This window comes from Martes martes, assembly GCF_963455335.1.
Source record: "Martes martes genome assembly, chromosome: 8".
Taxonomy (NCBI): domain Eukaryota; kingdom Metazoa; phylum Chordata; class Mammalia; order Carnivora; family Mustelidae; genus Martes; species Martes martes.
Window position 1 is genome coordinate 142143179 of NC_137895.1, and position 27475 is coordinate 142170653.

Consider the following 27475-nt stretch of genomic DNA (forward strand, 5'->3'; position numbering starts at 1 on the left):
TTTCCGTGTGTCTCCCGGCACTTCTCATTTCTTCTTTGGTCTCTTTGTTGTTCCGTGGTTTGGCCGCCACATGTTTCTGCTTTTCCCAGTTTGCTTCTTGTAAGTGATTTCTGGTTTCATACTGATATGATCGTAAAAGATGCTTGATGTGAGTTCAGTGTTCTTAGATTTATGGAGACTCGTTTTGTGGCCTAACATGTCATCTGTCCTGGAGGGGGTTCCCTGTGCACGGAGAAGAATGTGTGTCCGCGGGTTTGGGACGGGATGTTCCGTATGTATGTGTCGGGTCCTTCTGGTCCGACGTGTTTCCTCGTTAATTCTCTGCCTGGACGGTCTGTCCGGGGGGGGGAAGGGGGGGTCTTCATGCGGCTCTTGTTACCGTGTCCTGCCCTTCCTCTCCTCCGAACGTCCGCACGGAGAGGTTAGGAGCTCCTGCGTGGGTCGCTCGGTGCGTGCAGTTGCTACCCTCTCTTGTCGGAGCAGTGTCTCTCTCCGGTCATCCCTTCTTTGTCTCCTTGTAGCCTTTGTTTTTGTTGCTGTTTCTGTTTTTAACTGAGAGATGTTGGAGGCAGAGGAAGAAGCAGGCTCCCCGTGGAGCAGGGAGCCGGACGCGGGGCTGGTCCCAGGACCGGGGATCATGACCTGAGCCGAAGGCAGAGGCGTAACCCACTGAGCCGCCCAGACGCCCGGCAGCCTTTGTTTCAAAGTCTGTTTTGTGTGACAGAAGTGTCGCCGCCCAGACTCTGCGCTGTCGTTTGCTGCAGCTCTTTCCATCCCTCCCTGTCCTCGGCCGAGGTGAGTCTCTTGTCGCAGCGTGCAGACGGGTCTTGCTTTATCCTTATCCACGCAGTCACCCTGTGTCCTTCCAGTGAGCGTTTGGACCATTTACATGTAATGATGTTTTGAATCGTTATTCCAGTCGCGTTGTCCAAACTGAGCAACCGTAGGGAGAGGTATTCCCCGCGCAGTCGCTTCCCGTCTGGCACCTGCGCCCGTTCCCCGCCGTCTGTGACAGGGACTGTCCGTCGGGCCCCGGGTTGTCCGTGGGGGGCCACGCTCTCCGGCTGCAGAAGGCCGTGCGTCCCGCCCTGCGCGGTGCCCTCCCCGGTGTCCCCGCAGCCCGGGTCGCGGGAGCTGCTCGCGGCGGTCTGCACCGTCGCTGTGCTCGCGGCCGCAGACACGCAGCCTCATTCCGCCTCTTGCTGTTGGGGAGAGTCGCCTTGCGTGTGGACAGAAGCAGAACCAACCCGTTCGTGGCACGTGTGAGCAGGAGCGTGGGACGGGCCGGTGTCCCGCAGCCAGACCGGGGTGTTGGGAGGCAAATGCCTCTGCGGGTCTGACCCGTTACCCGAGCCCGCGGCGGTTTCACACGAGCCCGCAGAGGCGGCGGCCTCCAGTGCGCGCTTCTCTCCCGGGACTGAGACGGAGGGTCCTGGACGCGTCGCGGCAGACCTTCGTGCTCTCTTCCCGAGACCTGCTTGTTCACAGCCCTGCGACAGCTGGTCGTTGCACGTGCCAGGAAATTCCGTGACAGGTGCGTAAAGGTAGGGAGGGAAGGTTATCAGACGCCCTGGCAAGCTCCCCTCTCCAGATTCTTGCTGGCCTTTTTTTTTCTTCTTTTCAGCGTAACAGAATTCATTGTTTTTGCACCACACCCAGTGCTCCATGCAATCCGTGCCCTCCCTAATACCCACCACCTGGCTTTTTTTTTTTTTAAAGGATTTTGTTTATTTTGACAGAAAGAGACACAGCGAGAGAGGGAACACAAGCAGGGGGAGAGGGAGAAGCAGGCTTCCCACCGAGCAGGGAGCCGGATGCGGGGCTCGAACCCAGGACCCCGGAATCATGACTGAGCTGACGGCAGATGCTCAATGACTGAGACACCCAAGTGCCCCTCTCACTGGCTTTTATTGTCTTTGAGCTACTTTACAATTTGTAAATTGTGGAAAACTGATAATATTCTTGTCTATAGCAAATTGTGTCCCATGAATACAATTGAATATTTCCCTGTGAATAGAACTGTTTCACACCTAGTTTTAAGTTCCTTGTTTTCTAAATATATGGTATTTTTGGAATCCTCCTTTGAACCAGTTATAACATACCCCTTGTTTTCCAGTTAATGAGCTAAGTAAAGTTGTTGATACTTTTTTTTTTTAATTTCTAAGAGTGTCATGATTCTATCTCTTTATCATTGTCCTTTTAAAGACTTTTTCCTCTTGGGGATCTGGGTGGCCCAGTTGGTGAAGTGTCTGACTCTTGATCTCAGCTCAGGCCAGGATCTCAGGGTCCCGGATCGAGCCCCATGTCGGGCTCCCCACTCAGCAGGGAGTCTGCTTGAGATTCTCTCTCTCCCCCTCTGCCCCTCCCTTGCTCATCTTGCTCTCTTTAAAATAAATAAGTAAATATTTTTAAAATAAAAAGTAAAGACCTTTTCTTCTTGACGGCTGTGCACTCTCAATCAGGGAGGTCAGCCCTTTGTCATGAATTGAAAAGTGTTTTTACTTAGTGTCATTTTTTTTTTAAAACATTTTATTTATTTATTTGACAGACAGAGATCACAGATAGGCAGAGAGACAGGCAGAGAGAGAGGAGGAAGCAGGCTCCCCGCTGAGCAGAGAGCCCGATGCGGGGCTCGATCCCAGGACCCCGGGATCATGACCTGAGCCGAAGGGAGTGGCTTAACCCACTGAGCCACCGAGGTGCCCCTAGTGTCACTTTTTAAAAATGTGTTTTTTGTTATGTCAAAAGCTTTTATGTAACCAATCTTGTACATCTGTTGGAGTTTGAGTCATGTTCAAGCACAGGATATTTTTAGCCCAGGTAATTTCTCCTACTTAGTTTAGTTTTTTTGGTTTCCTTTTGTGTTTGTGTTCCAAGATTCGTTGTCTGTGCACCACACCCAGTGCTCCATGCGATCCGTGCCCTCCTTAATACCCACCACCTGGCTCCCCCAATCCCCCATCCCCCTCCCCTCCAAAACCCTCAGTTTGTTTCTCAGAGTCCACAGTCTGTCATGGTTCGTCTCCCCATCTGATTTCTCCCAATTCACTTTTCCTTTCCTTCTGCCCATGTCCTCTGTGTTATTCCTTATGCTCCACAGTAAGCGAAACCACATGACCATTGACTCTCTCTGTGTGACTTGTTTCACTCAGCATGGTTTTCCATTTCTTAACTGAAACTTCCTGAGGTCAGCCACGTCAAGGCCTGGAGATAGTTATTGTGCTGTGTCGTTTGTTGCCACTGAACAGATCATTTCTCTAGGCATGTTGTACTACTGAAATTATAGGACTGGGAAAGGTTTGCTTTGAATTCTGTTGTGCTTAAACTCATTTAGTAAAAAACAAAACAAGCAAAACTACACACTTATCTCTTATAGGACACTCTCCTCTGCGTTGTGTACTCTTGTTCCCATTATGCAGCACATTCTCAAGTCCCATAGCACTCTCATTCTCACGGGACTCGCTTGCCCCCATCGTACCCTCTCATCCTCATGCTACGCTCTTGTATTCATCACACATACCGTCTCAGGTCTCCTCGCACGCTCATCCTCATAGAGTAGTCTTGTCCTCATAGTACACTCTCGTGTAGGAGGGATTTTTTAATGCAAAAAAAAAAGTCTTTGGAATTTGGATGGGGATTAGACTGGATCTGCAGATCACTTTGGGTAATACTGACATCTTAATAATATTGTCTTCCAATCCATGAACATGGGAAACATTTCCATTTATTTATGTCTCTTTTATGTTAATGTCTTATAGTTTTCATTGTAAAGTCTTTTACCTCCTTGGTTAAGCTAATTCCTAAATATTATTTTTCATTGTAAATAGGATTGTTTCAAAATTTCTTTTTCTTGTTCATTGTTCATGTATAGAAATATTTAGTGTACTTTGTATTCTACTACTTTGTTGAATTCATTTGCGTTCCATCAGTTTTTTTTGTGGTGACTTTAGAGTTTTCTAAATACAAGATCAAATCATCTATAAACAGAAATAATTTTACTTCTTCCCTACAATTCAGTTGTCTTTTATTTCTTCTGATTGCTCTGGCTGTAAGTTTGAGTACTGTATTGAACAAAGGGAGTCATGGGAGGATCCTTGTTGTGTTCCTGAAGTAAGAGGAAGGTTTGGGTCTTTAACCATTGTGTGAAATGTTCACTGTGGGGCTTTTGTATATGGTTTTCATTAGATTAGTTTCCTTCCACTCCTTATTTGTTGAATGTTTTTATCATGAAATGGCGTTGAGTTCTGTCAATTGCCTTTTCTGTATCCACTGATATGATCATGTGGGCGGTTCCTTTATTGTGACAATCTAGTGTATCACATTGATGGAAGCTTGTATTTGAACCATCTTTGTATTCCAGGAGTAAATCCTACTTAGTAGTGGTGTATAATACTTTTAATACGCTGCTATATCTGGTTTGCTTGTGTTTTGTTCAGAATGTTTGCATCCAGGTTCATGAAAAATATTGGTTGTAGTTTTCGCTTCTTGTAGTGCCTTTATCAGACTTTCCTAACCAAAAACTATAAAAGAAAACTATAGCCAATATATGTCATGAACATAGATTTTAAAATACACAAGAAGATATTAGCAAATCAAGTCTGAATTAGGAAGAAAAGAGTTATAACCCTAACTAAGGGGAATTTGTGCTGGGTGTGCTTGGCTGTGTCACCATTCAACCATCAATGAATGTAGTCAGTCACAGCAACAGACTAAAAAAATAAAAAGCACATGATCCTATCAGTAGATGCATAAAAAACATTAGACAATATCCAGTACCATTCATGATAAAAATCCTCAGTAAACCATAAACAGAGGGAAACTTCTTCAGCTTGATCAAGGACATCTGCAGAAAGCCTACAGCTAATGGACTTCATGGTGAGAAACTCAGAGATGTGCTGCTAGGGTCAGGCCCAGGACAGAGATGTCCCACTCACCACTCCTTTTCAACAGTGTACGGGAGGTTCTTGCTAATGCACTAAGTCAAGAAAAAGAAATAAGTGGTATTTACAGATTGGAAAGGAAGACATAAAACTGCATTGTTTATAGAAGACAGGGTTGTCAATGTAGAAAATCCAGAAGAATTGACAAACAAGTGCTAGAACTAGGAAGCAATTATAGCATGGCTGCAGGAGATGAGGTCGATATACAAAGTCAGCTGCTTTTAGATATAGGAGAAACGAACAAGTAGAATTTGACATTAAAAACACAATGCCGTTTACTTTAGCAGCCTATGACGAAATACTTCAGTGTAAACCTAAACTATGTGGAAGACCTGAGTGATGAAAGCTACAAAAGTCTGGTGCCCCTCTTTTCCCATTTCTTTGTGTCCTCCTCATTTTCCTTCGTAAGTGTTCTACAGTTTTCAGACTACAGACTCTTCATCTCTTTGGTTAAGTTAATCCCTATGTGTCTTACAAGTTTTGGTGCAATTGTAAATGGGATGCGTTTCTTGATTTCTCTTACTTCTGCCTCATTGGTACTGTCATGTAAATGCTACTGACTTCTGTGCATTAATTTTGTATCCTTCAACTGTGCTGAATTTGTGTATCAGTTCTAGCAATTTTTGGATGGAACATTTTGGGTTTTCCCCATAGACTATCATGTCATCTGTGAAGAGTGAATGTTTGACCTCTTCTTTGCCAATTTGGAGACCTTTTGTTTCTTTTTGTTGTCTGATTACTGGGGCTAGGGTTTCCTGTGCTGTGTGGAACAATAGCAGTGATAGTGGACATCCCTGTTGTGTTCCTGACCTCAGGTGAAAAGCTCTGTTTTTCCCCACTGAGGATGATATTCACTGTGAAGTTTTTCATATATGGCTTTAAGATACTGAGATATGTTTCCTCTCTCCCTACACTGTGAAGAGTTTTTATCAAGTAAGGATGCTGGATTTTGTCAAATGCTTTTTCTTTATCAGTGGAGAGAATCATACGGTTCTTGTCCTTTCTGTTATTAATAGAATGTTTGATTTTATGATATTGAGTTGTATGGATTGTTTATATGTTTTAGATAATAAACCCTTATGCAATATATGTTTTGATATATTTCCTCCCAATCCATAGGTTGCCTTTTCAGTTTTTATTGTTTCTTTTCCTGTGAAGACGCTTTTTAGTTAAATGTGTCCCACTTGGTTTTTGCTTTTGTTGCTTCTGCTTTTAGTGTCAGATCTAAGAGATCATTGCCAAAACCAATGTCAAGGGGCTTATTTGCTCTGTTTTCTTCTAGGACTTTTATGGTATTAGGTCTCATGTTTGCATCTTTAATCCATTTCAGTTTAATTGATGTGAGATGGTAAGGATCCAGTTTTATTTTTCTACGTGCAGTTATCCAGTTTTCTTAATGGCCATCTGTTGGGGACATTCTTTCTCAATTGAGTGTTCGTGGCTCCCTAATCACATACTGGTTGGTTGTTAATGTGGGACTTTGTTTCCAGGCTGTCTGTTCTTTTCCACAGGTCTGTGTGTCTGTTTTTAATTACTATACCTTTATAGTAGAGTTTGAAATCAGGAGGTATGAGCCCTCCAGCTTTCTTCTTCTTTCTCAGGATTGTTTAGGCCATTCGCTCTTTTGTGATTTCATACAACATTTAGGATTTTTTTTTCTATTTCTGTGAGAAATTCCACTGGAACTTTATTTTTTCAGTGTTCCAAGATCCATTGGAATTTTGGTGGGGTTGCATTAACCCTATAGATGGTTTTGGGTAGGGAAGACATTTCAATAGTATAAATTCTTCCGATCCATGGATGCAGGCTGTGTTTCTGTTTGTCCAGTTTCTTTCATCAAAGTCCTATAGTTTTCATTGCACAGTTCCTTCCCTTCCTTTGTTAAATTTATTTTTTTTTATTGTTATGTGAGTCACCATACAGTGCATCATTAGTTCTCAATGTAGTGTTCCAAGATTCATTGTGGAGAACACCCAGTACTCCATGCAATCCATGCCCTCCTCAATACCCACCACCAGGTTCACCCAACCTCCCACCACCCCCTCCAAAACCTTCAGTTTGTTTCCCAGAGTCCATAGTCTCTCATGGTTCATGTCTCACACCACTTCTCCTCCTTCATTTTTCCATTCCTTCTCCTAATGTCCTCCGTGCTATTCCTCATGTTCCACAAATAAGGGAAAATGTATGATAATTGACTTTCTGTATTTGACTTATTTCACTCAGTATAATCTCTTCCGGTTCCATCCATGTTGGTGTAAAAGTTGGGTATTCATCCTTTCTGATGGCTGAGTAATATTTCATTGTGTGTATGGGCCACATCTTCTTTATCTATTCATCTGGTAAAGGGCATCTTGGCTCTTTTCACAGTTTGGTGACTGTGGCCATTGCTGCTATGAACATCGGGGAGCATATGACGATTCTTTCCACTACATCTGTATCTTTGGGGTAAATACCTTGTAGTGTAATTGCTGGGTTGTAGGGTAGCTCTATTTTTAACTTTTTGAGGAACCTCAAAAAAAAAAAAACCTGAAAATACTGTTTTTCAGAATGGCTGCACCAATATGCATTCCCACCAACAGTGTAAGAGGGTTCCCCTTTCTCCACAACTACTCCAACATGTGTTGTTTCTTGCCTTATCAATTTTGGCCAGTCTAACTGGTGTAAGGTGGTATCTCAAGGTGGTTTTGAATTTCCCTGATGACTAATGATGTTGAATATTTTTTCATGTGTCTGTTACCATTTGTACGTCTGTTTGGGGAAGTGTCTATTCATGTCTTCTGCCCATTTTTTGACTTGATTATCTGTTTTTTGGGTGTTGAGTTTGAGAAGTTCTTTGTAAATCTTGGATATCAGCTCTTTGGCTCTAGTGTTATTTGCAAATATCTTCTCCCATTCCGTGGGTTGCCTCTTTGTTTTGTTGACTGTTTCCTTTGCTGTGCAGAAGCTTTTGATCTTGATGAAGTCCCAAAAGTGCATTTTCACTTTTGTTTCCCTTACCTTTAGAGACATGTCTTGAAAGAAATTGCTATGGGGGATGTCAAAGAGGTTACTGCCTATGTTTTTCTCTAGGATTTTGATGGATCCCTGTCTCACATTGAAGTCTTTCATCCATTTAGAGTTTATCTTTGTATATGGTGTAAGAGAATTGTCGAGTTTCATTCTTCTGTATATAGTGGTCCAATTTTCCCAGCACCATTTATTGAAGAGACTGTCTTTTTTTCCACTGGATATTTTTTCCTGTTTTGTCAAAGATTAGTTGGCTGTAGAGTTGAGAGTCTGCATCTGGGCTCTCTATTCTGTTCCATTGGTCTATGTGTCTGTTTTTGTGCTAGTACCATGCTGCCTTGGTGATCACAGCTTTGTAGTATAGCTTAAAGTCAGCCAACATGATGCCCCCAGCTTTGTTTTTCTTTTTCAACATTTCCTTGGCGATTTGGGGTCTTTCCTGGTTCCATAAAAATTTTAGGATGGTTTGTTCCAGCTCTTTGAAAAATGCTGTTGGTATTTTGATTTGGGGGGGGGTTGTTGAAAGTATAGATTGCTCTGGGCAGCATAGACATTTTTTTTTTAATTTTTTATTTATTTTCAGCGTAACAGTATTCATTGTTTTTTCACCACACCCAGTGCTCCATGCAATCTGTGCCCTCCCTAATACCCACCACCTGGTTCCCCCACCCTCCCACCCCGCCCCTTCAAAACCCTCAGGTTGTTTTTCAGAGTCCATAGTCTCTCATGGTTCACCTCCCCTTCCAATTTCCCTCAACTCCCTTCTCCTCTCCATCTACCCTTGTCCTCTATATTATTTGTCATGCTCCACCAATAAGTGAAACCATATGATACTTGACTTTCTCTGCTTGACTTATTTCACTCAACATAATCTCTTCTTCCCTATGACCCTGCAATTGCACTGCTGGGTATTTACCCCAAAGATACAGATGTAGTGAAAAGAAGGGCCATCTGTACCCCAATGTTTATAGCAGCAATGGCCACGGTCGCCAAACTGTGGAAAGAACCAAGATGCCCTTCAACGGATGAATGGATAAGGAAGATGTGGTCCATATACACTATGGAGTATTATGCCTCCATCAGAAAGGACGAATACCCAACTTTTGTAGCAACATGGACAGGACTGGAAGAGATTATGTTGAGTGAAATAAGTCAAGCATAGACATTTTAACAATGTTTATTCTTCTGATCCATGAGTACGGAATGTTTTTCCATCTTTTTGTGTCTTCTTCAGTTTCTTTCATGAGTGTTCTATAGTTCCTCAGTACAGATCATTTACCTCTTTGTTAGGTTTATCCCAAGGTATCATACAGTTTTTGGTGCTATTGTGAATGGAATCAATTCTCTAATTTCTCTTTCTACAGTTACATTACTAGTGTCTAAGAAAGCAACTGATTTCTGTGCATTCATTTTGCATCCTGCCACATGACTGAATTGCTGTATGAGTTCTAGTACTTTGGGGTTGGAGTCTTGGGTTTTCCACATAGAGTATCATGTCATCTGCAAAGAGAGAGAGTTTGACTTCCTCTTTGCCAGTTTGAATACCTTTTATTTCTTTTTGTTGTCTGACTGCTGATGCTAGGACTTCTAGTCCTATGTTGAACAATAGTAGTGAGAGTGGGCATTCTTGTCATGTTCCTGATCTCAATGGAAAGGCTCTCAGCTTTTTTCATAGATGGATTCTATGAAGTTGAGGAACGTTCCCTCTATCCCTATACTCTAAATAGTTTTAATCAGGAAAGGATGTTGTATTTTGTCAAATGCTTTTTCTGCATCAATTGAGAGGACCACGTTGTTCTTGTCTCTTCTCTTATTTATGTGTTCTACCACGTTGATTGATTTGTGAATGTTGAACCACATTTGTATCCCAATGATAAATCCCACCTAGTCATGATGGATAATCCTTTAATGTAGTGTTGGATCCTATTAGCTAGGATCTTGTTGAGAATTTTGACATCTGTATTCATCAGAGACATTGGTCTGAAATTCTCCTTTTTGATGGGGTCTTTGCCTGGTTTTGGGATCAAGGTAACTCATAGAAAGAGTCTGGAAGTTTTCCTTCTGTTTCTATTTTTTGAAATAGCTTCAGGAGAATAGATACTATTTCCTCTTTGAATTTTTGGTAGAATTCCCCCAGGGAACCCATCCGGCCCTGGACTCTTGTTTTTTGGGAGGTTTTTGATCACTGCTTCAATCTTGTTACTGGTTATGGGTCTATTCAGATTGTCGGTTTCTTCCTGTTTCAGTCTTGGTAGTTCATAGGTTTCCAGGACTGCATCCACTTCTTCATTGCTTAATTTATTATCATATAGGTGTTGATAATAATTTCTGATAATTGTGTTTATTTCCTTGGTGTTAGTCATGATCTCTCCCCTTTCATTCATAATTGTATTAATTTGGGTCCTTTCTTTTTTCTTTTGGATAAGTCTGTCCAGGGGTTTATCAATATTAATTCTTTCAAAGAACCAGCTTCTAGTTTTGTTAATGTATTCTACTGTATTTCTGGTTTCTAATTCACTGATCTCTGCTCTAATCTTAATTATTTAGCTTCTCATTTGTGGATTAGGTTTAATTTGTTGTTGATTCTCCAGATCTTTAAGGTGTAAAGACAGCTGGTGTATTCAGGATTTTTTTTATTTTTTAAAGTGAGGTTTGGATGGCTATATATTTCCCCCTTAGTACTGTCTTTGCATTGTCCCATAGGTTTTGGATCAATGTGTCTTCATCACATTGGTTTCCATGAATTAAATTCTTCTTTGATCTCCTGGTTGACCCAAACATTCTTGAGCAGGATGGTCTTTATCTTCCAAGTATTTGAATTTCTTCTAAACCTTTTCTTGTGATTGTGTTCCAGTTTCAAAGCATTGTGGACTGAGAATATGCAGGGAATAATATCAGTCTTTTGGTATTGGTTGAGACCTGATTTGTGACCCAGTATGTGGTCCATTCTGGAGAAAATTCCATGCACGCTCAAGAAGAATGAGTATTCTGTTGTTTTGGAGTAGGATGTTCTGTAGATGTTCTGTACATATTTATGGGGTCCATTTGGTCCAGTGTGTCACTCAAAGCTCTTGTTTCTTTGTTCGTTTTCTGCTTAGTTGATCTGTTTATTGCTGAGAGTGGAGTGTTAAGGTCTCCTACAATTAATATATTATTATCAGTATGTGTCTTTATTTTGATTAACAGTTGGGCTTATGTAGTTGGCTGCTCCCATGTTGGGGGCATAAATATTTATAATTGTTAGATCTTCTTGTTGGACAGACCCTTTAAGAATGATATAGTGGGGGGGCACGTGGGTTGCTCAGTGGGTTGGGCCTCTGCCTTTGGCTCAGGTCATGATCTCGGGGTCCTGGGATCGAGCCCCACATCGGGCTCTCTGCTCAGCAGGGAGCCTGCTTCCCCCCCCGCCACCGCCTGCCTCTCTGCCTACTTGTGATCTCTCTCTGTCAGATAAATAAATAAAATCTTTTTTTAAAAAAAGAATGATATAGTGTCCTTCTGTATCTCTAACTGCAGTCTTTAGCTTAAAATCTAATTTGTCTGCTATGAGAATTGCTACCCCCGCTTTCTTTCAAGGTCTGTTGGCATGAAAGATGGTTCCCCATCCCTTCACTTACAGTCTGGATGTATCTTTAGGTTCAAAATGAGCCTCTTGTAGACAGCATGTGGATGGATCCTGTCTTTTAATTCAATCTGCAACCCTGTGCCATTTCATGGGAGCATTTAAGCCATTCACATTGAGAGTGAGTATTGACAAATAAGATTTTACTGTCATCATGTTGTCTGTGAAGTCCTTGTTTCTATGGATTGTCTCTCTGTATATTTCTGTTCTATATCACTGTAGGGGTCTTTCTCCTTTTGGGGAGCCCCCTTTGTATTTCTTGCAGGGCCGGCTTAGTGTTCACATGTTCTTTCAGCCTCTGCCAGCCCTGGGAGCTCCTTATCTCGCCATCTGTTCTGAATGCCGGCCTTACTGGATAAAGAATTCTTGTCTTCATGTCCTTCTCATTTAGTGCCCTGAATAGGTCTTGCCAGCCCTTTCTGGCTTGCCAGGTCTCTGTGGACAGCTCTGACATTGTTCTTATGTTCCTCCCTCTGTACATAAGGAATCTCTTCCCCCTAACTGCCCTGAAAATGGTTGCCTTTGTTCTAAGATTAGCAAGTTTTACTGTAACACACCGGGGCGTTTGTCTGCTCTCACTGACCTTGCAGAGGTGGGTGTTTTCTTTGCCTCTAGGACATGACTGCTTGTTTCATTCCCCAGATTAGGGAAGTTCTTAGCTATGATTTGGACAGCTATATCTTCTAGAACTCTCTCTCTCCACCCCCTCGGGGATCCCAATAATTCTGACATTGGAATGTTTCATGGCATCATTTATTTCTCTAATTCTGTTTTCATGGATTTTAAGCTGTTTGTTCCAGGCCTCCTCCTGCTCCTTCTTTTCTATCAGTTTGTCTTCACAATCGCTAATTTGTTCTTCTGCCTCATTTACCCTAGCTGTTAGAATATCTAGATTCGATTGTATCACATTGATAGCATTTAAAAATTTTTTATCTTATTTTTTATTTTTCTCATTGATAGCATTTTTTAAGTTCTGCCAAATCCGCTCTTCTTTCTGCCCTTAACGAGTCTATGTTGCCATTAATAGTTTTCTCCAGCCTGACTATTGTCTTCATAACTGTTACTCAAAAGTCTATTTCTTGCTTAGATCCATATCCATTAGATGTGTGGGAGAGGCCATTCTCTCTGGGTCTTTTCTTTTCTTTTTTTTTTTTTTTAATATTTATTTATTTGACAGAGAGAGAGATCACAAGTAGGCAGAGAGGCAGGCAGAGAGAGAGGGGGAAACAGGCTCCCCGCTGAGCAGAGAGCCTGATGTGGGGCTTGATCCCAGGAACCTGGGATCATGACCTGAGCTGAAGGCAGAGGCTTAACCCACTGAGCCCCCCAGGCGCCCCTCTGGGTCTTTTCTTTGTTGAGAGTTCCTCCTTCTAGTCATTCTGTTGAGTTCTGGTTGAGGGGATGTACAGCCGAAAGCAACCATTATCCAGGCAAGGTGCCCCCTGGGAAGATTTGGAGCAATCAGAAGGCACCACCAAAAAGAAGGGGAAAAACCCAGCCAAAATGAGCTCCAAGAGTATGATTTATAAAGTACACAAACAAAAACAACAAACTAAAAGATTAAAAAAAAAACAACAAATAAAAAAGGGGGGGTGACAAGAAGGTGGTTATAATCCCTCGATGTGGGCAAGGAAGGGTATTTCAATTCTTCTGGGTGTATTTTTTTTTTATCTTTGCTAGAGAACTCAACTTCCCAGAAATAAAGGGAAATTAATGCTGGTATAAATATATAAAGGTAGAACTGAATGGGGAAAAAAGGACTACACTGAAGTATACATCTGTATGAATTTTTTTAAAGGGGAAAAAAGTGTATGTATGAAAAAGTTTACTGTGGAATGTGTTGTATTAAACATCTAGTTGAAATGGCAAGTAGGTTAAAAAAAAAGATCAAGAATCATGAGAAAGAATTTAAAAAGAGAAAAGTTATATCTCAGAAATAGACAGGCTGTGAGGCAATGCCAGGAGCTTTACTGTCTTGTTTTCTCCTGGCGTTAGGGTTTTAGGGTTTTACAGTTCATGGGGACCCTGCGTTTGTCGTCCTCTTGTTCTTCCAGCTTGTTTCTGGGGGAAGGGCCTGTGCACTGTTTTTCCGTCAACCCTGCTTGGGCAGAGTCGCCCTGCCCCCTATCCAGGGACTGGGCTCTGTGGAAACCAGTTTTCGGGGTTTTGTTCTCTGGAGGCTTTTATTCTCTGGCAGCTTTTTGGGCCTTTTCGGAGGGTTCTTGCAAAGTGAACTGCACCCAGACCTCCGCCTCAGAGAGAAGCCACAGTCGGCTCCTCCCTGAATGGTCCAGAACACACAGACTCCCCCTCTGCAAACTCTGTTGCACACCCCAGCCTCCTGCAGGCAGTGTGCACCCCCAGCCACTGTCTCAGTGGTTACCCGAGGCCCCCCTGCTTTTCTCTGCACCCCCGTGCCACCAAAACCATGAGCGATACTGGTCTGAGCGAACTCCCTCCCCGAGGCCGCTCTTCCCAGGACCGGGGGCTCCAGTCCAAGCTGGGTCCTCCTAGCCACAGTGGTGGCAGAGGTGGCAGGGACCACTGACTCGAGTCCATGTCGGGTCCTCTCAGGCACGAGCAGGTGGTGGTTGCAGCTGTCCCAGGACCATTGGCTAAGTCCACACCTGTAGCCACTCTGTCCAGCAATTGTCTCTTAAGTCCCTTTGTTTTGTTTGATTGCGGTTATCAGTCCCTTCCCACCTCACAGCCGCCTGTCTCCAAGCTATCACTGGTCTCCAAGTGCAGGGCACTTCTGCACTGTGGTATTACTTTCCAATAGATCGCTTCTGTTTATCTGTTTATCCTCTGATATCTGTCTGTGCACTCCCAACTCCGTCCTTTGAAGCTCTTGATTGATAATCCTCTGTCCCTGTAGAGATCCAGACATGTATAATCTGATAGCTCAGGCTGACCTCATGGGTGTTCATAGTGCCTTGCTAGATTTCTAGCTGAATTCAGGGGACCTGTTGAGATGGAGTCCCTCCACTCCTTCGCCATCTTGGTGGAACCCCCCTTAAATTTGTTTCTAAGTATTTTATTGCTTTTGATGCCATTGTTAATGGGATAATTTCATTTCTTTTTCATGTTTTATTCTTTTTTTTTTTTCCGAACTGGCTTGAGAGTTTTATTCCGTTTGTCTCTCTCATTTTATCAAATCTACAAACCTCATATTGCATGAAGAAATTTCAGAGAGGTTCTTTAAGGACTTCTACAAGAGACTCCTAGAGATAACATCACTACAGGTGAACCAACTATGGACTAGTTAGTTTGATGGGCATAATTCTTTTCTTTTTTAATTTTTAAAATTTCAGGGTTCCAGAATTCACTGTTTATGCACCACATCCAGTGCTCCATGCAATCCGTGCCCTCCATAATACCTACCACCAGGCTTACCCAACCCCCCATTCCCCTCCCCTCCCAAACCCTCAGTTTGTTTCTCAGAGTCCACAGTCCCTCATGCTTTGTCTCCCCCTCCGATTTCCCTCAACTCCCTTCTCCTCTCCATCTCCCCATGTCCTCCATGTTACTCCTTATGCTCCATAAGTAAGTGAAACCATATGATAATTGACTCTCTTTGCTTGACTTGCTTCCATCAGCATAATCTCCTCCCATTTTTTTGACTTGATTATCTGTTTGTGTGTGTTGAGTTTGAGGAGTTCTTTATAGATCTTGGAGATCAGCCCTTTGTACTCTCATTGCGAATATCTTCTCCCATTCCGTGTGTTGCCTCTTTGTTTTGTTGACTGGTTTCTTTGTTGTGCAGAAGCTTTGATCTTGATGAAGTTCCAAAAGTTCATTTTCGCTTTTGTTTCCTTTGCCTTTGGAGACATGTCTTGGAAGAAGTTGCTGTGGCCAATGTCGAAGAGATTATTGCCTATGTTCTCCTCTAGGATTCTGATGGATTCCTGCCTCATGTTGAGCTCTTTTATCCATTTTGAGTTTATCTTTGTGTATGGTGTAAGAGAATTGTTGAGTTTCATTCTTCTATACATAGCTGTCCAATTTTCCCAGCACCGTTTATTGAAAAGACTATCTTTTCTCCACTGTATATTTTTTTCCTGCTTTGTCGAAGATTAGTTGACCATAAAATTGAGTGTCCATATCTGGGTTCTCTGCTTTGTTCCACTGGTCTATGTGTCTGTTTTTGTGCCAGTAGCATGCTGTCTTGGTGATCACAGCTTTATAGCATAGCTTGAAATCAGGCAACATCATGCCCCCAGTTTTGTTTTTCTTTTTCAACATTTCCTTAGCAATTCAGGATCTTTTCTGGTTCCATACAAATTTTAGGATTGTTTGCTCCAGCTCTGAAAAATGCCAGTGGAATTTTGATTGGGATGGTATTGAAAGCATAGATTGCTCTGGACAGCATAGTCATTTTAACAATGTTTATTCTTCCGATCCAAGAGCATGGAATGGTCTTCCATCTTTTTGTGTCTTCTTCGATTTCTTTCATGAGTGTTCTGTAGTTCCTCGAGTACAAATCCTTTACCTCTTTGGTTAGGTTCATTCCAAGGTATCTTATGGTTCTTGGTGCTATAGTAAATGGAATTGATTCTCTAATTTCCCTTTCTGTATTTTCATTGTTAGTGTATAAGAAAGCAACAGATTTCTGTACACTGATTTTGTATTCTGCCAAATTACTGAATTGCTGTATGAGTTCTAGTAGTTTGGGGGTAGAGTCTTTTGGGTTTTCCATATAAAGTATCATGCCGTCTGTGAACATATGTTTTATTCTTAATGTTTAGAAGTGCAACTGATTTCTTTCTATTGATTTTACATCCTTCAACTTTACTGAATTTATTGATTATTCCAACAGTTTTTTGGTTGCATCCTTAGAGCTTTCTATATTGAAGAACATTTCATCTGCAAATAATGACAATTTCTTACTTGATTTTGATGGATTTTGTTTCTTTATCTTGCCTTATTGCTTTAGCTTTCCAGTACCACATTGGAGAAGAGTAGTGACAGTGTGCATCATTGTCTTCCTGATCTTAGAGGGAAAACTTCCTATTTTTCACCACTGAGCATAATGTTACCTTGGTTTTGTCATATATAGCCTTTAGAATGTTGAGATACATTTCTTTTATACCCAATTTGTTGATTGCTTTTTGTCATGAAAGGATGTTGTACTTTGTCAGAAGTTTTTCTGCATCTGTTGAGATGATCCTATGATTTTTCAGTCTAGGAATGTGGTGTATCACATTTATAGATCTACATATGTTGAACTGTCCTTGCATTCCAGGGACAAATTCCACTTGGTCCTGGTGTACGATTATTTTAATGTGTAGTTGAATTTGGTTTACTAATACTTTTTGAAAAACGTTTGCATCAAGAGGTAATCAAGATGGTGGCATAGAAAGATCCTGGGGTCATCCCCTCCCATGGATGCAAAAAAAATCTAACTACATATAGAATAATTCCTTCTAAAGTGTACCTAGAAACTGGGTGAACAAAGCCATCACAACAAGGAGCAGCACTGCAGTCAGTAGAAGAGGCAGAGACATAGTCCTTCTCAAGAAAGAAAAACATACCCCAGGTGTGGTGCTTTAGAACTCAAGAGGGATCACAAAGATTTGGAACTTTTCCCCAAGTAGCAAGAGATACAAACTACACATAAAGCACAACAACCCTAGGTCTTGCACAGGATAGATGAGCCCTCCCAAATAAGTGACTTTCAAAACCAGTAGGAAGTACGTCCAGGAAAAGCATAGAATTGTAGGGAAAGGAAATCCCACTCTTAAAGGGCTCACACACAGACTTAGTTAACCTGGAAACCAGCATTAAAACACTAACTCAAAAAGCATGTAGACCATAGAAGACCCATGTACTAATCTTGGAGCATCTGCTGGTGAGGCAGAAGGCACCTGAGTGTCTCTCTTGGGACTGAGACACTGGCAGCAGCCATTTTTGCTGTCTTATACTACAGTGCAAATTCCAGCACTGGTGGGCACCATTTCGGGATCCTTCGTCTAGACTGCTAATGCCGGGGGGGGGGGCATGTTCTGGTGAGCATCCTGTGCCTTGGCTGCACTTCACACCTGACAGGATGATAACCCCCCTCAGGAGAACCCCAGAAGCAGTCATGACTGTGCCCCAACAGGAGGCAAATACAGCTAACACAAGGGAAACCTCTGGACCCCTGGGCTGTGGCGGCCGGGAATGATTGCACTTCTGGGTCCCAGAGGATGTCTTCTGAGTAAAGTCCGGTACCTTCCAGATTGGGAGCCATAGGTGAACCACCTAATACATAGAAACAGAGGGTCAGGCAGAATGAAGAGACAGAGGACTATGCCCCAAAGGAAAGGATAAGACAAAAATCCTCAGGAAAACTAAACAAAGGATATGAGCAATCGACCCAATCAAGGTTTCGAAGAAATCGTCAAAAGTGAGAACTTCCACAAAGAGAAAGAAAATCTAAGAAAGTACCAATCTGAAGAATACAGTAATAGAAAAACATTCTTGAGGGGAAAAGAATTGATGAGATGATACAGAAAAATGTATCCGTTATCTGGAAGATAGGGTAATGGAACTCATCCAAAACATACAGAAAAAAGAAAAACAAAAGAAATGATAGTTTGAGGGACCCTCCTGGGATGACATCAAGTATTTAACACTCACATTATAGAGGTTCCGGAAGGAGAGAGAAATGGGCAGAAAACTTAATTGAAGAACTAATAACTGCCCCTTTCCCTAGCGTGGGAAGGGAAGCTCCGCATGAAGGAAAGACATGTGCAGGTCCAGGAAGCACGGATGAGCCCAGGGAGAGCCACAGCATGACCGCTGTAATAAAAATGTCAAAAATTAAAGAAAGGATCTTAAAGCAGCAAGAGAAAAGCAATTAGTTACATATAAATGAATTCCCATAAGACTGTCGGCTGATTTTTCAGCAGAAACTTTGCAAGCCAGAAGGAGTAGCACAGTATATTCAAAGTGCTGAAAGGAAACGATCTTACAACCAAGGGCCCATTACCCAGCACGGTACCGTTCAGAACTGTAGGAGAGAGAGAGTTTCCCCACACAAGTGAAAGCTAAAGGAGTACATCATTGCTAAGCCAGCTTTACAATAAAGATTAAAACACTATGGAGTATTATGCCTCCATCAGAAAGGACGAATACCCAACTTTTGTAGCAACATGGATAGGACTGGAAGAGATTATGCTGAGTGAAATAAGTCAAACAGAGAAAGTCAAGTATCATATGGTTTCACTTATTGGTGGAGCATAACAAATAATATAGAGGACAAGGGTAGATGGAGAGGAGAAGGGAGTTGAGGGAAATTGGAAGGGGAGGTGAACCATGAGAGACTACGGACTCTGAAAAGCAACCTGAGGGTTTTGGGGGGGTGAGGGGTGGGAGGGTGGGGGAACCAGGTGGTGGGTATTAGGGAGGGCACAGATTGCATGGAACACTGGGTGTGGTGAAAAAACAATGAATACTGTTACTCTGAAAATAAATAAAAAATTTAATTAAAAAAAAAGGAATTCTTTAAGCAGAAAAAAAAAGCCATGACTAGAAATAAAAAAATATATGAGAAAAATAATCTCACTGGTAAAGGCAAACATACAGAAAATGTAGTGGGTTGACAACTTACAAAGGTAGTTGAAAGGTTAAAAGATAAAGTAGCAAAGTCAACTAAACCTACAATCATTAGTTAAGGCATAAAGTAAATAAAATTATGTAAAATATGTTAAACATGGGGTGTTTTTTTAAAGATTTTATGTATACAAAAGAGAGAGAAGGAGCATGAGCTGGAAGAGGGGCAGAGGGAGAAGCAGGCTCCCCGCTGAGCAGAGAGCCTGACACAGGGCTCCATCCCAGGACCCCGGGATCATGACCTGAGCCGAAGACAGACACTTAACACACGAGCCACCCAGGCGCCCCAGAATGTAGTGCTTTTAGGATGTGTTCAAACTTAAATGACCGCCAATTTAAAATAGCCAGTTATGGACATAGCATTCTATCTACGAGCCTCACAGTTAACACAAATCAAAAACCTATAATAGATGCACAAGAAAATAAGGGATAGAATCCAAATATAACACTAAAAAAGTTACCAAATCAGTAGAGAAGGGAGCAAGAGAGGAAGAAAAGAACAGAGAAGAACTAGAAAAACAATCGGAGAACAGGTAACAAAATGGTGATAAATACATCCCTATCACTATTTGCTTTAAATGCGAATGGACTGAATGCTCCCATCAGAAGACACAGGGTAGAGGAGTGGATTTTAAAGAACAAAAAGTGAAAACAAGACTCACCGGATGCTGCCTAGAAGAGATGCCCTTTACCTAAAGACACATACAGACTGAAATCTGAGGGACGGGAAATATATCCCATGCAAGTGGAAATGAAAAGAAAGCTGAGATAGCAATACCTATATTAGATTAAATAGACCTTAAAACAACGGCTGTAACAAGAGACAAAGGGATTACATAATGACAAAGTGTCAGTCCGGCAAAAGGCTGTAATACTTGTAAATACTTAGGAACCCTGACACAGGAGCACCTAAAGCAATAATGCAGATATTAACAAAAGTCAGTTTCTTCGAAACATGTTGGGAAAACTGGACCACTATGTGCAAGAGAATGAAATTCGGCTGCTTTCTTACACTATATGTAAAAACAAAGTCCAAATGGAACAAAAACTTATATGTAAGACCTGAAATCATAAAATTCCCTAAGGAAACATAGGCAGTATTTGCCATTGGTCTTAGTGATATTTTTTGGATCTGTCTCTTCAGGCAAGATGAAAAGAAGCAAAAATAAACATATTGGACTACATCAAACTAAAAAGCTTTTTGCACAGCAAAGGAAACCACCAACAAAACAAAGAGGCAACCTACTGAATGGGAGAAGATATTCTCAAATGGTCCACTGAGGAGTTCACCTATCCAGTAAAGGGTTAACATCCAAAATGTAAAAACTCCTACAACTCAGTATAAAAAACAGTGTGATTAAAAAACAGGCACAGGAACCGAACAATTTTTCAAAGAATATACATGGATGGCCAGCAGGCACATGAAAAGATGCTCAACATTGCTGTTCACCAAGGTGATGCATCAAAACCACAATGAGATATTACCTCATACCTGTCAGAATGGCTATTAAAAAAGATAACAAGTGTTGGCAAGGATGTGGAGAAAATGTAACTTTGTGTACTGTTGGTGGGAATGGTAACTTGGTGCAGTCACCGTGGTAAATAGTATGGAGGTTCCTCAAAAAGCTAAAAATAAAAATACCATCTGATCCACTAATTCCACTTTTAGGTATCTATCCGGAGAAAATAAAAACACTAATTTGAAATGACATATGCACCCTTATGTTCATTGCAGCATTATTTACAATAGCCAAATATGGAAGCAACCTAAGTGTTTATTGAGAGAGGAATGGATAGAGGAGATGTGACGTATGTACACAATGGAATGTTCCTCAGCAATGAAAAAAGAATGAAATGTTGCCATTTTTGACAACATGGATGGACCTATAGGATATTACACTAATTGAAGTAAACAGAGAAATACCCTGTGACTTCACTTACTCGTGGCATCTAAAAACAAAGCAAAACAGAAATGGACTGATAAATACGGAGAATTAAACTGGTAATTCCCAGAGGGGAAGGGAGAAGGGGATGAACAAAATAGGTACAGGGGATTAAGAGAGCCAATCTCCCAGTTAGAAAATAAGTAAGATGCAGAGATAATGGATAGCATAGGGAATGTAGTCGGTAATACAGTAACAGCTTTCTTTTTTTTTTAAGATTTTATTTATTTATTTATTTGGCAGAGAGAGGGAGAGAGAGAGAGATCACAAGTAGGCAGAGAGGCAGGCAGAGAGAGAGGAGGAAGCAGGCTCCCCGCTGAGCAGAGAGCCCGATGTGGGGCTCGATCCCAGGACCCTGAGATCATGACCTCGCCCGAAGGCAGAGGCTTAACCCACTGAGCCACCCAGGCACTCCTACAGTAACAGCCTTCTGTGGTGTCAGATGGTAACCAGATCTGTCGTGATAACCCTTTCACACTGTACATAAATATGGAATCACTGTGATCTCTACCTGAAACCAACATTTTATGTGAATTAGTCTTCATTAAAAATAGTTTTTACCTCTGAATTCATTAGGAATGTTGGTCTGTAATTTTCTTGTAGTGTCCTTATCTGGCTTGGGTACTGGGGTAATGCTGGTCTCCTAGAATCAATTTGGAACAGTTTCTTTTTCAGTTTTTGGAAGAATTTGAGAAGGACTGGTATTGATTCTTTCAATGCTTTTAGAAATCACAAGTGAATCCATGTGGTGCTGGGTTTTTTGTGTAAGGAAGTTTCTGATTTCTGATTCAGTGTCTTTTTTCACTGTTGGTCTGCTCAGATTTTCTATCCTGACTCAGTATTGGTAGTCTCTGTGCATTTAGGAATTAACCCATTTCTTCTAAGTCGTCTAATTTGTCGGCATATGATTGTCTACGAGAGTCTCTTGTGTTCCTCTGTGCCTGCTGTGTCAGTTTTGATATCTCTTCTTCCATTTGTTGCTTCACTTGAGTCTTATTTATTGACTTACTTCAGTTAGCCAGCATGTGGTCCAGTGTTAGTGTTCGAGGCAGTGTTCAACAGTTCATTAGTTGCGTGTGACACCCAGCGCTCATCACCACACACACCCTCCTTAATACCCATCATCAGGTCACCCCACCCCCCACCCTCCCTTCTGTAACCCTCAGTTTGTTTCTCAGAGCCCAGAGTCTCTCATGGTTCATTTCCCTCCCTGGTTTCTCCCCCTGCGGTTTTGCCTCCCTTCCCCTGTGGTCCTCTGCTCTATCCTATGTTCTACATAAGGAAACCATATGATAACTGTCTTTCTCTGCCTGACTGACTTCACTCAGCACAATCCCCTCTAGTCCCATCGATGTCGATGCAGATGGCGGGTATTCATCCTTTCTGATGGTGTGTGATATTCCACTGTATATATGGATGATGTCATCTTTATCCATTCCTCTGTTGAAGGGCATCTCAGCTCCTTCCGTAGTTTGGCTATTGTGGCCATTGCTGCTATGAACATTGGGGTGCGGGTGTCCCTTCTTTTCATTACATCTGTATCTTTGGGGTTAATACCCAATAGTTCAATTGCAGGGTCATAGGGCAGCTTTATTTTTAACGTCTTGAGGACTTCCATGCTGTTTTCCAGAGTGGCCACATCAGCTTGCCTTCCCACCAACAGTGTATGAGGCTCCCCTTTCCCCATATTCTCACAACATGTGTTATTTCCTGTCTTGTTAATTTTGGCCATTTTAACTGGAAGGTGGTATCTCGTTGTGATTTTGACTTGTATCTCCCTGAGGGCTAATGATGTTGAACATTTTTTCATGTGTTTTCTTAGCCATTTGTATCTCGTCTTTGGAAAAGTGTCTGTTCATGTCTTCTGGGGTTTTTTGGCTGTTGAGTTTGAGGAGTTCTTTATAGACCTTGGAGATCAGCCCTTTGTCTGTAGTGTCATTTGCAAATATCTTCTCCCATTCCATGGGTTGCCTCTTTTGTTGACTGTTTCCTTTGCTGTGCAGAAGCTTTTTATCCTGATGAAGTCCCAAAGTTCAGTTTTGCTTTTGTTTCACTTGCTTTTGGAGACATGTACTGAAAGAAGTTGCTATAGCTGATGTCAAAGAGGTGACTGCCCGTGTTCTCCTCTAGGATTTTAATGGATTCCTGTTCCACATTAGGTATTTCACCCATTTTGAATTTATTTTTTTCTGAGAAAGTAGTCTGTTTTCATTCTTCTGTATATAGCTGTCCAATTTTCCCAGCACCATTCATTGAAGAGATTGTCTATTTTCCATTGGACATTGTTTTCTGCTTTGTCGAAGATTAGTTGACCGTAGAGTTGATGGTCCATTTCTGGGTTCTCTGCTCTGTTCCACTGGTCTATGTGTCTGTTTTTGTGCCAGTACCATGCTGTCCTGGTGATCACAGCTTTGTAACATACCATGAAATCAGGCAACATGATGCCTCCAGCTTTGTTTTTCTTTTTCAACATTCCCTTGGCAATTCGGAGGCTTTTCTGGTTCCAAGCAAATATTAGGATTGTTTATTCCAGCTCTTTGAAAAATGTCGATGGTACTTTGATAGGGATTGCTTTGAAAATGTAGATTTCTCTGGGCATTATAGACATTTTCACAATGTCTGTTTTTCTAATCCTTGAGTATGAAATGTTTTTCCATCTCTTTGTGTCTTCCTCAATTTTTTCATGAGTGTTCTGTAGTTCCTTGAGTACAGACCCTTTAGCTCTTTGGTTAGGTTTATTCCTGGGTCTCTTATGGTTTTTGGTGCTATAGTAAATGACCTGAATGTTCCCATGAAAAGACACAGGATAAAAAAGCGGGAATCATCCATATGTCTACAAGAGACTCGTTTTGAACCTAGAGACATTTCCAGGTGGAAAGTGACGGGATAGAGAACCACTTAGCACACCAGCAGACCTCAGAAGAAAGCTGGGGTGGCAATCTTCATATCAGACTAATTACATTTTATTTATTTTTTTAAATATTTTATTTATTTATTTGAGAGGTAGAGAGAGACAGTGAAAGAGAGAGAGCATGAGAGGAGAGAGGTCAGCAGGAGAAGCAGACTTCCTGCTGAGCAGAGAGCCCAATGTGGGACTCGATCCCGGGACTCCAGGATCATGACCTGAGCCGAAGGCAGTCTCTCAACCAACTGAGCCACCCAGGTGCCCCCAGACTAATTAGGTTTTAAACCAAAGACTGTAGTAAAAGATGTAGAGGGACACTGTATCATATTTAAAGTGTCTATCCAAGAAGAAAATCTAACAGCTGTAAATATCTATGCCCCCAACATGAGAGCAGCCAGTTACATAAACCAACTTAAAACCAAAAAAAAGAAACATATTGATAATAATACAGTAAGAGTAGGCGACTTCAGCACTCCACTCACAGTGATGGACAGACCATCTAAGCGGAAGATCAGAGAAACAAGAGCTTTGAGGGACACACTGGACCAGAAGGACCTCCTAGATATACACAGAAGATTCCATCCTAAAACAACAGAATACTCATTCTTCTCGAGTGCACGTGGAGCTTTCTCCAGAACAGACCACATACTGGGTCACAGATCAGGGCTCAACCGATACCAAAAGACTGAGACTGGTCCCTGCGTATTCTCAGTCCACAGTGCTTTGAAACTGGAGCTCAACCACAAAGAAAAGTTTGGAAGGAGATCAAACTCTTGGAGGTTAAAGGGCATCCTGCTAAGGAATGAATGGGTCAACCAGGATATTAAAGAAGCAATTGAACAATTCATGCAAACCAATGAAAATGAAAACACATTGGTCCAAAACCTGTGGGATCCTGCAAGGGTGGTCCTTAGCGGGAAGTGCACAGCCATGCAAGCCTCTCTCCGAAAATTAGCACCTTGTCTCCTCTCGCGACCTCACTAGAGCTGTGTCGGTGTTGTTTACTTCAAAAAAAACCCCAAAAACCGCTCTTAGTTTTTTTTTTTTTTTCCTACTGTTTTTCTCACCTTTGTTTCAATTCTGATATTGGTATTTCCTTCCTTTTAAGTTGGAGTTTCATTTGTTCCTTGAGGCGCATCTGTTTGAAGTCTCTGCTCCGTGAGCGTTTATCGGCATGCGCCCCCGCCAGAACCGCTGTGTCGGAGCCCGGGGCTTGGCCGTGTGTCGCCCGCACACTCGTGATTCCCGGTTTTCTGTAACTTCCTTTTGATTCCTCCTCTGACCCGCCGGTTGTTCCGGAGCGCGCTCTCTAGTTTGCAGGCATCTACAGATTTTCTCACTTTCCTCTTGTTGATTTTGACTTTCACACCATTGTGGTTGGAAAAGATACTTGTTATGATTTCTTAAATTTGCTAGTAATTGTTCAGACTGACTGTCCTGGGGATTTTCCATGCATGCGAGAGGAATATGTACTTAGCTTCTGTTGGCTAGAATGTCTATAAATATCTTTTAGGACAATTTGGTCCAGTGTGTGGTTCAAGTGTGACGTTCACTGGTTGATTTTCTGTCTGCATGACCCGTTGGTTGCCGAAGGTGAAGCATTAAATCCACCTACTCCTGCCACGTGGTCTGGTTTTCCCTTCAGGTCTCTTACCGTGCATCACGTGCAGCGGCGCGGAGTGCAGTGTGTCTGCAGCTGTCCTACCCGCTTGCTATGTTCCCCCTTTGTGTACTGGCCTTCGTTGTCTCTCTTTGTTTATTACATTAGTCACCGTACAGCATGTCATTAGTTTTTTTCTTATTTTATTTAAGTTCATTTAATTAACATACAGTGTATTATTAGTTTCAGATGTAGAGTTCAGTGATTCATCAGTTGCATATAATACCCTGTGCTCATTACATCACACACCCTCCTTCATGCCCACCACCGCTCTGGAAACAGTATGGAGGTTCCTCAAAAAGTTAGGAGTAGAACTACCCTAAGACCCAGCAATTGCACGACTAGGTATTTACACAAAGGATACAAACATAGTGATCCAGAGGGACACCTGCATCTCAGTGTTCATAGCAGCAATGTCCACCATAGCTCAGCTATGGATAGAGCCCAGATGCCCATTGGCAGATGAATGAAGAAGATATGGCATATATGTACAATAGAATATTACTCAGACATCAAAAAAATGAAATCTTACTATTTCCAACGTCATTAGTTTTGATGTAGGTTCCATGATTCACTGTGTGTGTATAACACCCGGTACTCATGACAACACGTGCCCTCCTTAATGCTCATCACCGGGCTAGCCCATCCCCCAGCCCCCTCCGCTCTGAAACCCAGATTGTTTCCCAGAGTCCACAGTCTCTCATGGTTCCTCTCCACCCTATGGTCCCCCCTCTTCATTTTCCCTTCGTTCCCCTAATGTCCTCTGTGCTAGTCCTTATGCTCCACAAGTAAGTGAAACCACATGATAACTGACTCTCTGTGCTTGACTTATTTCACTCAGCATAATCTCCTCCAGTCCCGTCCATGTTGATACAAAAGTTGGGTGTTCATCCTTTCTGATGGCTGAGTAACACTCCATTGTATATATGGACCACAGCTTCTTTATCCCTTCATCTGTTGAAGGGCATCTTGGCTCTTTTCACAGTTTGGCGACCGTGGCCATTGCTGCTATGAACATTGGGGTACGCGTGCCCCTTTTTTCACTACATCTGTATCTTTGGGGTAAATACCCAGTAGTGCAATGGCTGGGTTGGTAGGGTAGCTCTATTTTTAACTTTTTGAGGAACTGTCACACTTTTCCAGAGTGACTGCACCAGCTTGCTTTCCCAACAGTGTAAGAGGGATCCCCTTACTCCACATTCTCGCCAACATGTGTTGTTTCCTGCTTTGTTAATTTTGGCCATTCTAACTGGTGTGAGGTGGTGTTTCATTGTGGTTTTGATTTGAATCTCCCTAATGGCTAAGGACATTGAACATTTTTTCATGTGTCTGTTGGCCATTTGTATGTCGTCTTTAAAGAAGTGTCTGTTCATGTCTTCTGCCCCTTTTTTTGACTTGCTTATTTGTTTTTGGGGTGTGGAATTTGAGAATTTCTTTCTTTTTTTTTTTTTTTAAAGATTTTATTTATTTATTTGACAGACAGATCACAAGTAGGCAGAGAGGCCGGCAGAGAGAGAAGGGAGGAAGCAGGCTCCCTGCTGAGCAGAGAGCCCGATGCGGGGCTCGATCCCAGGACGCTGGGATCACGACCCAAGCCGAAGGCAGCGGCTTTAACCACTGAGCCACCCAGGCGCCCCGAGAATTTCTTTATAGATCTTGGATACCAGCCCTTTATCTGTAATGTCCTTTGCAAACATCTTCTCCCATTCTGTGGGCTGCCTCTTTGTTTTGTGGACTGTTTCCTGTGCTGTGTAGAAGCCTTTTATCTTGAAGACGTTCCAGTAGATCATTTTTGCTCTTGTT